General features: G+C 40.4%; 1 protein-coding gene across 3 annotated transcripts in view; it reads right to left on the minus strand.

Moving 5' to 3' along the window:
- Positions 1 to 14,298, minus strand: part of Osbpl1a (oxysterol binding protein like 1A) — a 244,204-nt gene that overhangs the window by 184,212 nt on the left and 45,694 nt on the right. The gene's annotated exons all lie outside the window — the stretch shown is intronic.

Genomic DNA, 14,298 nt, shown 5'->3' on the forward strand with positions numbered 1-14,298 from the left:
GTCTTAATAGCCCAACTCAATACACATGTACAATATCCTATGCAAAGACTACAAGAAAGCATTCTCCTGATTTTCTCTCTGGCCTAAGCCATGATAAGAGAAGCAGGTTGGGGAGCCAGGTTAGTGAGGAAACAGATGAACAGTAACTACAGATAGTAACTACTGTGTGCCAACTCAAATGGAAACATTATGCAAGCCAGCACATTGCAACTACAAGAAGCCCATCCACTGAATATAGGAATAGCAGGAACTAATTTAGCTTTATGTTAACAAATGACTAATCTTGCTACATTTAATCTTCTGTTCTCACATTTTATTTCCATACTCAGACACATTCCTCTACATAGGCTCAGTGTACTTCTCCTGTAGCTAGGAATAATATGGCCACTGAACAGTAATACTCTACACCCTATTACACTCACTTCTATGTATGTATGAAGATGTAATTTACTCCCCCCATCATTCTTGAAGTCTGGTGTCCTTATCACAGGCATTTATGACAGTACCCAACACAATGCATATTTTATCAAAAATAATCAAATAATACATAACAGTATTTGTCCCAGACTTCATGGAAGGGAAATAAAGGGTATTATAATGTTAATTCCTAGAGCTTCCAGGCTCATGAAATGACGAAAATGGACAGATTTTTTTTAATCCTATATATGCTCTTGAATTAAATCCTTCCTGCATTTGTTCATTCAGGAAACTGAAAGACTGCTGACAAGCAAAAGTTCTAACGTGGGTGACAGACATCTTGATAAAGGCATTATTCATATGGTAAATGTTTGTGAAAACTGTAATCTGTACATTAATAATATGTACTTTCCTGCAGTTTTTTCTGGATGTTTCTTAAAGCAAATGCTCCAAATCCCAAGAACCATTAAATTTTAAATTTAGTAACTCTCATTTCTATCAAAATCCACAATTACTTAGGGTCTCAGAGGTTATGAAATCTCCTGCATCCTGACAGATGCTCAGATACTTTCACAGAATATGTTAAATAGTACAGTTGACATGCAGAAAAACAACTGAGAAATGTATCTCATTCATGATAGAAAATTACCGCTTTGCAATCACCATAGGAATAAATGACTTGGGCAAATATTAGAGTGCTACACCACTGGCAAACAAGACAAGCCTCAAATTCTCCCTACCATCACCACCCAGTTTACTGGTTAAAAAAGGAAAAAAGATACCTTTCTCACAGACCACCCAGAAATTAAAAGTTAAAATTACCAGTGATGGCTGGGAGCTGGTAGCTCACACCTGGAATCCTAGCTACTCAGGAGACTAAGATCTGCGGATGGCAGTTCAAAGCCAGCCTAGGGCATAGAAGTCCATGAGACTTATCTCCAATAAACTACTCAGAAAAAGGCATAAGTAGCTCAGTGGCTCAAATGGTAGAGTTCTATCCTTGAGACAAAAAACTCCAGGAGCATACCATGCCCTGAGTTTTAGCCCCAGAATCAGCACCAAAAACAAGCAAACCCCCCCCCCAAAAAAAAACAAGATCAAGAAAATGTGGTATATATATACACAATGCAATTTTATGCTTCCATAAGAAGGAAGGACCTTGCCCCATTCATCAGGAAATGGAAAGACTTGGAAAAAATTATATTAAGTGAAGTACGCCAGACTCAAAGAAATATAGGCTGCATGGTTTCTCTTCTTTGTAATAACAAGAATATGTCTATAAACCCACAAGTTAATCTAATGGATATTAAAACAAATAATTACACTTGGACATGATTAAACAGTATTCTAACCATTCCACAATGAGAACAAAAGAGGATATTCTTAGGAGAGAATCACAAAGGCTCAATAGCTATGTGCATATGACCATATAAAATGATGCTTATCGAAATGAACTCCAAGAAATGGAAACAAGAGGTATTTTTTTATTGTACTATTTGCAGTTACTTCTTTTTTTCTTTTTTTCCCCCTTTGTTGCTTTTATTTCTGTACCCTTTGTCTTGCATATAAGTTTATCTGATTTGGGGAAGGGATGGGGAATCAGAGAAGTGGTGGGACAAAGGGCAAACCAATTCAACAGTGATACTCACTAGACCGTGTTGGAAATGAACTGTACAACTTGAGGGTAATGGGGAGTCAAGAGAGGGAAATGTGAAAGAAAATGAGAGAGGGGTAACACTGTTCAAAAAGAAATGTACTCATTACCTTATTTATATAACTGTAATTCCTCTGTACATCACCTTTAAAATAACATTTAAATTTAAAAAACTGCATATCCTAAACCTAATCATATGAAAAGAAAAACCTTAATTGACAAACATTCTACAAACAATTCCAACAATTGCCTTCCTCTTCAAAAAGGTCAGTATTACTATTTTTTAAAGCTGAAGAATTATTTCAAATAAAAACAGAGACTTTTTTGGGTGCCAGTCCTAGGGCTTAAACTCAGGGCCTGGGCACTGTCCCCGAGTTTTTTTGCTCAAGGCTAGCACTCTACCATTTGACCTCTACTTCCAGCTTTTTTGAAGTCTCAAGAACATTCTGCCAGGGCTAGTTTGAACAGCAATCCTAAGATCTCAGCCTTCTGAGTAGCTAGGGTCATAGGCATGAGTTACCAGCTCCTGGCATAAGCAGAAATTTTATAAGAGCCTGTTTAAACAGATGTGGTGATACAACATGAGATTCTAGATTAGCTATAGATTAGGTAGAAAATACTACAAGGACATTATTTGGACAACTGGCAAGCTTTATACACAAAATGCCTATTATATAACATAATAGGTTGTATATCACTTATTTAAATTGCTTGGACCCATAAGTGTTTCAAATTTCATATGTTTGGATATATTTGCATAGCCTTTACTGATTTAAAAAAAAATCAAAATTGGAAATGCTGCAGCCAATAGTTACCCAGGAGCCTGAGATCTGAGGACCAGAGTTCAAAGACAACCTAGGCAGAAAAGCCCATGAGACAGACTCTTATCTGTGATTAACCACCAAAAAGCCAGAAGTAGAGATATGGCTCAAGTGGCAGAGTGCTAGCCTTGAGGGAAAAAGCTCAAGGACAACTCTTGGACCCTGAATTCAAGTTCCAGGAATGGTACCATTTGAATTTTAGATTACACATAATCTGTAGACTGCTGTTAAATATCCTAATAATCATTATACAGTCAGCCTTATTATCCATGGGTTGCACTTCTGTGGATTTAACCAACCACAAACTGAAAGTATTTTTAAATGGTATTTTTACTAAACATTGTAGTCTTGTTTATCTCTTGTCATTATTTCCTATACAGCATAGCAGTACAATTATTTACACAGTACTTACATTCTATTAGTTAAGTCACATAGAGATAATGTTAAAGTATACAGGAAGATTGTACAGGTTATATATAGTGTACAATTTTATATAAGGGACTTCAGTACAAACAACTTAGGTATACACAGATATCCTAGAACCAATGTTTAGAGACACTGAGCAGAGACACTGTTATTATGTAAGAAAGTATCCTTGCTCTTAAACATATTTTAATACTTATGGTCAAGAGATCACTACATCTACAAATTACTTTCAAATGGTTCAATACACACACACACACACACACACACACACACACACACACACATATACACATACACAAAACAAATAAGACCAAGTAATATTTAAAAGGTTAAGCCAGATGTGGCAAAATATTAATTTTTAAAATATTTTTATTTTATTGAATTATTCTTAAAAACTTCCTATAGCTTGGAAAATTTTCAAAATAAAAGACAAATGTAATGCAAAGAAAGAAACTATTCCATTCTAATACCTGAGAATACCAATCAAGAGACTCAATCCTTTAAGTCAGCATTGTATTAGCACATTGTACCCAAAGATAAAGTCTATGGTAGTTCACAAACAAAACTGTTGACTGCTGTGGTTGAACCCCAAATAAAACCAACCCTTCTCCCAAATACCAATTCTTCAGATATAACTGTGATTTCATTGTATGTAAATATGCCTGAGGTAAACTAATGCCTACTTCTTTGTGCATTGTCCCTATGATCTGGTTTTTGAATTATCTGTGGTCTTGATAGGTTGGTTTTTCAATGTACTTCCTATAGCCCATTAACAAATTAATGCTCTGTCCACAAATGGTATTGCATCTGGCTAAGGTGATCTCATTAGAAAGAATCACTTAAGGAAGTGGTGCTGTAGCTCAAGTGGTAGAGTGCTCACCTTGAGCTGAAGAGCTGAAGGACAGCGCCCAGGCCCAGAGTTCAAGCCCCACGACCGACAAAAAAAAAAAAAAAAGAATCACTTAATAAAATCTACTTCCCAGATTAAGACTGAAAGGAAAATGTAACCCAGGCAGAAAGTAACCCAGAAGACCACATGGACAGAAGTTACATAGAAGAAAAGATTTATTGCCAGCAGAGCTAACAAAGCCAAGTTCTAATGAAGAAAGGGAGAAAATGGTGCCATCTGCCTCCTTGGCAGCCCCTTTTATATCCTTGGGGACTGGAAGTAGGGGGGGGGGGGGGAGGCTCACCTACTGCACAGGTGCTACCATCAAGGGCGGAGATTAGGTTTGCAAGGGGGGGTGTGTTCTTACAAAGACCACTTGAGCTGACAAACTGCATTAGCCTTTATCAAGCTTAGGTTTTGGAAAAGCCTTAAGAGCATTTTTTTGCAATTCCCTTATTAAATCTCAACTTGTCAGACTAACCTAACATTCCAGTCTGTCAGAACAACTCAGCTCTTAGTTCTCATTTCTACACATTAAAATTATAGGACAAACATAGTTGTGCCTTTAGTATGGCCTTATTTGTGATCATTTGGGTAAACGCCCAAATTGCTGGGTCATAGGGAAGCTCTATGTGTAGTTTTTTGAGGAACCTCCATACTGCTTTCCAGAGTGGTTGAACAAGTTTACACTCCCACCAACAATGCAGTAGGGTTCCCTTTTAGCCACATCCCCTCCAGCATTTGTTGTTATTAGATTTCTTGATTATATCCATTCAGGTCAGGTGGAATCTCAATGTTGTTTTGATTTCCATTTCTTTTATGGCCAGAGATGTTGAGCATTTCTTCATGTGTCTATTGGCCATTCTTATTTCTTCTTCAGAGAATTATTTACCATAACTAAGATATAGAAACAACCCAGATGCCCCTCATTAGATGAATGGATCAAGAAAATATGGTGTATGCACACACACACACACACACACACACTGGAATTCTATGCCTCCATCAGAAAGAATGACATTGCCTCATTTGTTAGGAAATGGGAAAGACTTAAAAAAAATTATATTAAGAGAAGTAAGCCAGACCCAAAGAAACATAGGTCCCATGGTTTCCCTTATTTGCAATAACTAGTATACATCTAGGATAATCTTACCAGACAAGCAGAAAAGGTCAAAAGCTATGTACATATGACCATATAAGATGATGCTAAGTGAAATGAACCCCAAGATAGGGACCCAAGAGGTTTTTATCTTTTTTACTGTTGTTTTTAATGTATATGTAATGTACGATGTAATTTTTTTGGTTTCTTTTGTATATTCTTCTCCCATGGTATAACCCCTGTTTTCACTGTATTTTATTCCAGTGCCCTGCATTTTGTATACACATTTTTCTAATTTGGGGAGAGGAAAGGAAATAACAAAATGCTGAAACAAGGATACAGGTTGAACCAGGCTGACAATGAGACATACAAGACACTATGTTGAAAACAAACTTTACAACTTGGGGTGGAGGGAAGAGATGAAGTGGGGAAGGAGGGGACAGTAGGGGAAAACAAAGGAGGAGGTAACAATGCTCAATAGGAAATGTTCCTTACTCATGTATCTGTAACCCCTCTGCACAGTATCTTTACAATAAAAAGTATTAAATAAATAAATGAATGACAAGCCAGGCAGTGCCAGTAGCTCATGCCTATGCTCCTAGCTACTAAGAGGTTGAAAACTGAGGATTCCAGTTCAAAGTCAGCTAGGAGCAGTAAAGTGTATGAGACTCTTATCTCCAATTAAATCACAGAAAAAGCCAGAGGTGGTGCTGTGGTTCAAGTATCAGTGTGTTAACTTTGAGCAAAAGATACTCAGGGACAGCACCCAGGCACCTAGTTTAAGAAGAGAGGGGGAGAGGAGAGTTCTCAAGATGGCGACGGGGCAGTAGGGAAACGCCACAGCTCTCTCCAACCAAAAAGAGAGTTCGAGTTCCAACCTTTAATCTCCCCAAGAGACCGACAACAACAAAAAGACGAACACTCAGAGAAAAACCAGAGGTGGAAAATAACAAAAAAAGAAAGAGAGGAAAAGAAGAATTTCAGAACAGAGAAGAGCGAAGACCCCTCCCCCAACCTTTACTGGCGCGCGGCAGTGCGCCAAGCCGCCGGCCAGCCGGCCCGGCAGGGGCTGCCGGAGCCACAGAGACACAGGGGGCTGCTTGCAGATCACCAGGTACCGGATTGCAGAACAGCGGATCGCCAGGAACAGAGAAACCTACCAGCCGGGAGTCTCCAGGAGGATCCCACCCCACCCATCACTCTCCACCGGAGCGGAGAGGCTCCATCCCGCCAAAGCCGCCCGGCACCAGCAGCGCCACAAAGGGACCTGTCGGCACCAGCAGCACCACAAAGGGACCTGTCGCGATCGCAACGACCCGGCGGGGGGCCGCCCAACCCAGCCCGCAACCACCCCAACTGAACTCGGACTGCAACAACAACTGACGGACTGCAACAACAACTGACGACCTACAGGGTGAGTACCCATCAGGGGACAGGGAATCCATCAAGGGAGACCAGAGCTGGAGGGAATCCCCAGACCCTGACCTAGACTCCCTACCCCAACACCCGGACCACAGGACCCACTAAAACTGGGAACTGTTCGAGAGCCCCACCAGCCGGTGGAGCACACTCTGCTGGCCAGGCCAGAGCAAGAGCGCCCCGGGAAGGGAGCTTAAATGCTCAAGCCAGGAACAGTGCCCCTGGGTCAAGACTACCAACAGTAGAAGAAATTTGAACTGTGTCCTCCAGGCTGCATAACCAAGGTGGTATACACATTAGCACAGGCCTAACGAGCGCGCTCCAGGCTGGGGCCGGAACCAGGCCAGGGGACCGGTGCCTGAACAAAGCAAAAAGGGTCAGAAGTGGGGCTGTGGCTCAAATGGTAGGGTGCCAGCCCTGAGCTGAAGAGCTGAGGGACAGCACCCAAACCTAGAGTTCAAGCCCACAACCAGCCCAAAACAAACAAAAACACATCAGGAGCCCATAGCAGACTCCAGTATTTGGGAGAGTGCATCCAGAGCATCTGATCTTCCCAAGAGCACCCGCAGGAGCAAACACAAGCAGTCTAGGCTGCTCAACCCTTCCAAAGGCGGGAATTGCTACAGCAGAGAGCTGAGAATCCTAAGTGAATAGCAGCTGGAAATAGGCTCCCAACAGAATCCAGATCAGACACAGACTCTCTCTACCAATAGAGAATCAGCAACCAAGCAAAGACAGACACACCAAAACAAGATTGAAGAGCAGTCTCCTGAACCCCCATGCGAAAATCACAGAGAAAAATCACAAGGTTTACCACTACCCAGGACAGCAAGCTCACCTCAAAAGCCAGCAGCCACGCAGGGGAGAGCCCCAGTGGGAGCAAAGCAGGAATGGAAGACAAAAACTACATCCAAGGGTTGCTGGAGGCAATGACTCAAGAAATAAAGCGAGAAATGGATCAGAAATTGAAAGAGCACAAGGATGAACTATCAAAAGATATACAGGATATCAAACAAAAATTGGATGCAAAAATAGAAGCTGCACAAACCTCAGTAAGAAGTGAGATAAACGCCAAATTAGAGGTAATGCATACTGATATCACCTCATTGAGAGGTGAGATCAGTACTCTGAGAACCAACATTGAATCCATAAAGGGATCCATTTCCATCATGCAAACCACAATAGAAGCCACGGTCAACAGAGTGAATGAAATGGAAGGTAGAGTGTCAGATACAGAAGACAGAATACACCAACTGGACCAAAAAGTGACAGATATGGAAAAATCACTCAAATTAAACCAAAGGGAAATTCAAGAGCAAGCAGATAATGCTAAAAAATTTAACCTTCGCATAATCGGAGTGGACGAAGGTGAGGAATTCCAGAGCAAGGGAATGCAACACCTATTTAACAAGATAGTCAATGAAAATTTTCCCCACCTCAAAAACGACCATCTTAACTACATCACAAAAGCTTATCGAACACCCAACAAGCAAGATCCCAGGAGAAACACTTCTAGGCACATAATAGTAACAATGATGGATCTGAATAATAAGGAAACAATCCTGCATGCAGCAAAAATGAAGAAGGAGCTATACTACAACGGGAAAAAAATTAGAATCACTGCAGATCTCTCCACACAAACAATGAATGCAAGAAAAGCCTGGGAAAGCACCATACGAGCCCTGAGAGCCAATAACTGCCAACCCAGACTGATATACCCGGAAAAGCTAGCATTCACATTCGATGGAGAACTGAAAACTTTTAATAGCAAAGAAAAACTAAATGAATACATAAACATTAAGCCAGCATTACAAAGAATTCTAAGAGGGGGGACACAACCTGAAGAAAGCAACCAGGAACTGGGACCTGCCCCAAACAGGCATTACTCAAAGTCTAACTGAGCAAGCACAGGAGGAAAGGAAAGAAGAAAAACTTAGGAAAACGGAATGGCAGGGACAACAATGCATCTCTCTATACTTTCTCTTAATATAAATGGGCTGAATTCGCCAATTAAAAGAAAACGAACTGAGGACTGGATCAGAAAACAAGACCCATCCATCTGTTGCCTTCAGGAGACCCACCTCTCAGCCAAACATACAAACAAACTCAGAGTGAAGGGGTGGAAAAGGATCTACCAATCAAATTCCCCCAATAAGAAAGCAGGTGTAGCTATCCTGATATCTGACAAAATAAACTTTTCATTAAAATCAGTACAGAAAGACAAGGACGGACATTACATATTAATAAAGGGAACAATCCAAGAGGAGGATATAACCATCATCAACTTATATGCCCCAAATATCGGTGCACCCAGATATGTTAAACAAATGCTCTCAAACTTACAGAATAAAATAGATCCCAATACGATAATACTAGGAGACTTTAACACGCCACTCTCACCAAAGGACAGGTCTACCAACCAGAGGATTGGCAAAGAAGCTACCGAATTAAGTGAGGCCATACTTCAAGCGGAATTAACTGACATCTACCGAGTATTTCACCCTAAAACAACACAGTACACATTCTTCTCAGCAGCTCATGGAACTTTCTCCAAAATAGACCATATCATAGTTCATTCAAGGAACTTAAGCAAATACAAAGGGATCGACATAATCCCCTGTATCCTATCTGACCACAGTGGAATCAAGCTAGCTCTCAATAACAAAGCATACCGCAGAAATTTCTCTAATACATGGAAATTGAACAGCACACTCCTTAACAAGGCCTGGGTAACAGAAGAGATCAGAGAAGAAATAAAGCATTTCCTAGAACTCAATGAAAATGAAAACACCTCACAAAGAAACTTGTGGGACACAGCAAAAGCAGTCCTGAGGGGCAAATTTATTGCCCTCAGTGCCCACATCAAGAGAATGGAGACAGACCAAGTAAATAATCTCATGTTGCAACTAAAACAGCTAGAAAAACAAGAAAAAATGGGACCTAAAGCTACTAGACGAAGCCAGATAACCAAATTGAGAGCAGAGATTAACCAATTAGAAAATCAGAAAACCATAACCAAAATAAACCAAACAAAAAGCTGGTTCTTTGAAAAAATAAACAAAATTGATGGCCCGTTGGCAAGATTAATTAAAAAAAGAAGAGAGGAAACCCATATTAATAGGATTAGGGATGCCACGGGAAACATCACAACACGTACCCAAGATATCCAAACAATTCTAACAGACTACTTTCAAAAGCTATACTCTCTAAAGGAAGAAAATCTGGCGGAAATGGATGCATTTTTAGAGAAATACAAGTTACCCAAACTGAGCAAAGAAGAAGTTAACCAATTAAATAAGCCAATATCCTATAATGAGATACAGGAAGCTATCAAAAGTCTTCCAACAAAAAAAAGCCCAGGACCAGATGGATTCACAGCAGAATTCTATAAGACCTTTAAACAAGAACTAATACCCATACTCCTCAAGCTCTTCAGAGAAACAGAGAAGGAGGGAGCTATCCCAAACTCATTCTACGAAGCCAATATCACACTCATCCCCAAACCAGGCAAAGACCCAACCAAAAAGGAGAATTACAGGCCAATCTCCTTGATGAACACAGATGCAAAGATCCTTAACAAGATTCTAGCTAACAGAATCCAGAAACACATAAAAAAAATAATACACTATGATCAGGTAGGCTTCATCCCAGAGACACAGGGATGGTTTAACATACGTAAGTCAATAAATGTAATCCAGCATATCAACAGAGCCAAGGTCAAGAATCACATGATTATCGCCACAGATGCAGAAAAGGCCTTTGATAAAATTCAACATTCATTCATGCTAAAAGCTCTGGAGAAAATAGGAATAGAAGGAACATTTCTAAAAACAATAAAAGCCATTTATGACAGACCAATAGCCAATATTATACTTAATGGGGAAAAGCTGCAACCAATCCTCCTAAAAACAGGAACAAGGCAAGGATGTCCACTGTCTCCACTCCTCTTCAACATAGTCCTAGAACCCTTAGCCAGGGCAATAAGGCAAGAAAAAGACATTAAAGGGATCCGCATAGGGAAAGAAGAAGTGAAACTATCCCTTTTTGCAGACGACATGATACTATACCTCCACGATCCCAAAAACTCCATCCCCAAACTTTTAGAAATCATAAGTCACTTCGGCAAAATAGCAGGATACAAAATAAACCCACAAAAATCAGTTGCCTTCCTATACACTGATAACGCACAGGAAGAGAGGGAAATAAAGGGAGCAACCCCATTCACAATAACCTCCCAAAAAATAAAATATTTAGGAATTAACCTAACCAAAGATGTAAAAGAACTATTTAATGAGAACTATAAAAAGTTAAAGAAAGAAATTGCAGAAGACACTAGGAAATGGAAAGACCTCCCATGCTCCTGGATAGGCCGACTTAATATAGTAAAGATGGTGATACTTCCAAAATTAATATACAAATTCAATGCAATTCCTATTAAAATCCCAATGACATACATCACTGAAATACAGAAAACAGTCCAAAAATTTATATGGAACAACAAAAGACCTAGAATAGCCAAAACAATTCTAGGGGATAAAGACAATATGGGAGGGCTATCCATGCCGAACTTCAAACTCTACTACAGAGCTATAATCACAAAGACAGCATGGTACTGGCACAAAAACAGACCCGAAGACCAATGGAACAGAATAGAAGATCCAGATATAAATCCACAGGCCTACAGCCAGCTGATATTCGACAAAGGAGCCAAAGACATACAATGGAAGAAACACAGCCTCTTCAACCGCTGGTGCTGGGAAAACTGGGCAGCCACATGCAGAAAACTAAAAGTGGACCCCAGCCTATCACCATGCACCAACATCAACTCAAAATGGATTAAAGACCTTAACATTAAACCTGAATCTCTGAAACTACTGCAGGACAGAGTAGGAGAGACACTTGAACTAATAGGCACAGGAAGGAACTTCCTGAACAGAGTCCCAGGGTCACAACAAGTTGGAGAGAGACTCGACAAATGGGACTACCTTAAAATAAAAAGCTTCTGCACAGCTAAATCTATCGCAACTAAGCTAGAAAGACAACCAACTAATTGGGAAAAAATATTTACCAGCAATATATCAGACAAGGGGTTAACATCCTGTATATACAGGGAACTCAAGAAACTAATCCCTCCCAAACCTAACAAACCAATTACTAAATGGGCAAGGGAACTAAAGAGGGACTTCTCAAATGAAGAAATAAAAATGGCAAAGAAACACATGAGGAAATGTTCATCATCCCTGGTGGTGAAGGAAATGCAAATAAAGACAACCCTGAGATACCACCTTACCCCAGTCAGAATGTCCCACATCCACAAATCAGCCAACGACAAATGCTGGAGGGGATGTGGAGAAAGAGGAACCCTATTACACTGCTGGTGGGAATGTACACTTATACAACCACTTTGGAAAGCAGTCTGGAGGGTCCTTAGAAAGCTAAAGATTGACCTCCCTTACGACCCAGTCATACCACTTCTAGGCATCTACCCTGAACAACAGGAACCAATATACAAGGACACGTGCACCTCCATGTTTATTGCAGCACTGTTCGCAATAGCTAGGATATGGAAACAACCTAGGTGCCCCACCACAGATGAATGGATCCAAAAATTGTGGTATCTATACACAATGGAATATTATGCAGCCATTAGAAATGACAAAATAATGGCATTTGCAGGGAAATGGATGGAGCTAGAAGGAATCATGTTGAGCGAGGTAAGCCAAGAACGAAGAGACAAACGGTACATGGTCTCCCTCATAAGTGGATGCTAAATCCAAAAGGTTAGTGATACGACAAAACTAACAGGACTTAAGAAACAAAGAACTCCCGCTCATCTGGTTGAACCACTACTAAATATCCTCATGCTGCTGATCACAAATATGGTATATAACATGTGAACACTGTTATATATTACAGACTGTGGTAGACAATTTGCTCCAGGGAAGTTAGAATGAACTTGTGACTTTGAAATTATGTAATCATTTAATCACAATCAAAAAAAAAAAAAAAAAAAAGAACCTCGGGGAAGGGAGGGAGGGAGGGGATGGTAGGGGGAAAACAATGGAGGGGGTAACAATGTTCAAGAGGAAGTGTACTCATAACCTCACTCATGTAACTGTGACCCTCTGTATAGTAGCTTTACAATAAAAAAAAAAAAAAAAAAAAAAAGAATTTACCAGGAGAATTGGCAGCATGACCGGGAGAGCTGGGAATAAAGAAGAAATAAGGATGATCTCAATCCCTAGGGATACCTTATTTTAACTGACCTATATGCAGATTCCTTTTTTTTTTTTTAAGTTTGGGAGTTGGCGCACAGTGATGGAGTATTTGCTTAGCATTCGAGGCCCCGGTTTTATGACAGGGGAAGGGCAGTTCATCCAAACACACAAGAACACAACATTTTTTTTTTCTTACTGAAAAAAGGTAAAGCCCAGCACCCAAGACTCTCAATACTCAACTTGAAACCAGCCAGGGCAGGACAGTCCTTGAGACTCTTTACCTCCAATTAAGGAGCAAAATGCCAGAGGCAGAGACAGGGCCCTAGAAATGGAGGACCAGCCATCTTTCTGGCTAGCCTGAGGCTTTGAGGTCAAGCTCTTGAGCAACCCCCAACTGCTTTGACCCCTCATCAGCACAAATGCATCCTATGAACTGAATTGCCAGTGTCTTGGGCTCTAACTGGGGGGGGGAGGGGAATTTTCATAAGGCCCCTGGGAGATGTTTCAGGCCCTTTCCGATTCAGCCAAACTCAAGGCTTAGCTAGGTTTAGGGGAGCTGGGTCCCTCTATTCAGCCAAGGTTGTCACTCGCAAGGCTGAGATGTCAGTAGAGACTTGTCCCCACCCCAGCAGTCGCTCCAAAGCTGCTCACCCAAGTGTCCTCAGCTGCCTCCAGTCTCAGCTCCACTCAAGGTTCAGGATTTAAAAAAAAAAAAAAAAAAAAAAAAAAAAGAAGAGAGGGGGAGAGGGAGAAGGAGGGAGAGAGGGAGAAAGAGGGAGAGAGGGAGAGAGACGGAGGGAGAGAGAGGGGGAGAGAAAGGGAGAAAGGGGGAGAAGGAGGGAGGGAGAGAGAGAGAAAGAGAGAACAGAATAAGAAAATTACTTCATCCTCTCAATTAGACCACAATATATTGAAGGACAGAGACCTCCATTAATATGTTCTGTATGTTTTAAAACATAATGAGTGCCTGATAAAAGATATTACATGATTTGCTTGTTCCCTTGACAATGAGTTTATCTCAAATTAACTCTCCTTTCAAAATGTCTGAATGTAAAATTTAAAGTCCTAGTCCTGAGCAAAAGAGCTCAGGGACAGCATCCAGGCTGAGTTCAAGACCCAGGACCAGCAAAAAAAAAAAAAAAAAGTTCAGTTCTCAAGATCAATTGGAAAATAGTCAAAAGCAGGACCTTAGTTTTTACATGGATAAAAATACTAGTTAAAATTACAAAATCAACACCCTTTAAGTATAAAACTATCCTGTCATAATCAACATAAAATAAAAACTTCATAAAATCAACATATAATCACATCAATAAAATCAATATATCAACATCAATCAAATCAATTGTATATCC

This window comes from Dipodomys spectabilis, unplaced genomic scaffold (assembly GCF_019054845.1).
Source record: "Dipodomys spectabilis isolate Male_0828 unplaced genomic scaffold, ASM1905484v1 ptg000024l, whole genome shotgun sequence".
NCBI classification, from domain to species: Eukaryota; Metazoa; Chordata; class Mammalia; order Rodentia; family Heteromyidae; genus Dipodomys; species Dipodomys spectabilis.